The sequence below is a fragment of the Physeter macrocephalus genome, chromosome 4 (assembly GCF_002837175.3).
Source record: "Physeter macrocephalus isolate SW-GA chromosome 4, ASM283717v5, whole genome shotgun sequence".
In the NCBI taxonomy this organism is placed as follows: domain Eukaryota; kingdom Metazoa; phylum Chordata; class Mammalia; order Artiodactyla; family Physeteridae; genus Physeter; species Physeter macrocephalus.
In genome coordinates, this window is record NC_041217.1 from 24,729,009 (window position 1) to 24,730,294 (window position 1,286).

Sequence of the window (1,286 nt, forward strand, 5' to 3'; positions counted from 1 at the left end):
GTGCTCCGCAACGGGAGAGGCCACAACAGTGAGAGGCCCGCGTACCGCAAAACAAACAAACAAAAAAAGCAAACAAACAAACAAAAACCTAAAGGAGAGAATAGAGGAAATATGAGAACAATTCTGAGATCTAAACAAAGACACAACTATTCATACTGAAAGGACACAAGGAATACGGAGCAGGATGGAGGAGAGAAGATAAAATTCACATCCCTGGCTTCTGTAAGTCATCTGCACATAACACTATTTCAGGGTTGGGCTGACAAGATCAAAGGTTTGGGGGGTTCTGGGGTGAAGTAACATCACAGAGTGTGGCCATGGGCCTCCCACTAACTCTTTTTCTTCCCTCATCAAGTAGATGCCAAACTCTCCTCCAGGAATTATTATTCTACCTCCTAGTGTATGAGGATTAAAGGCATTAAGACATGAACTCATTTAGCAAACTCTGGGTAAAGCGTTGCTGTTGTCACCATCGCTCTCCAGAAAGTCCGCAGGCACTGCCTCGAGGTCCTTCCAGAGGTGCCCCACGCTCACCCTCCTCAACCCACGGGTCTCCTGTCTGTCCCCAGGAAGCTCCTCCAACTTCCTCAAAGCCCTCTGGCCACTTGCTCAGACCCTTCCTACCTAGCATCATTCAAAGCTGTCCGGAAATCCCATGTCCTGCACACTACCTTTCCCGAGCAGCTGGAAGAAAGGTGGTGACTTACAGGGCCCTTCCTTCTCAGCAGATGACCCCAGGACCCCCCTCCCCATTCAACTCACATAAATAATCCCACATCACCGAATCACAGACCCCTGGAGCATTTCTGCATCGGGTAGTTTGGTCAGCTTGCAGTGCTTGCAGGCTGTGCTGTGAGGCAGGGAAATGCCCCCTAGCAGGGGCCATAGATTTACACCACATTCTTCATAAGTGTAAGCTGCTGGCAGGCACTGTGTAACGCAGTGGATAGCAGAAGGGGTCTCCTAGCTCATGGGTATTGTGCTAGTCCATCTCCATCAATTTCTCTCCTGCCTGTTTTAACTCCAGGATGACTGTCTACCTTAATCCTTGGCTGTCGTCTGTCATCTCCCAGGGCCCATTTCTACCTTCTTCGAAGACACCAGCTTGTGGTCCATACTATCCCTCATGACCTCGTTTTCTCATACTGTTTTGGTAACTTCAAGGTCTATGTTGGTGAATCAGAAGACACACCATAACCGCATACTTCCTTATCTTCTTTAGATGGATATATGCTCATTTGAAATAAAGATATTTCTCAGTCTCCCTTGTAGCCATGTGAATAATG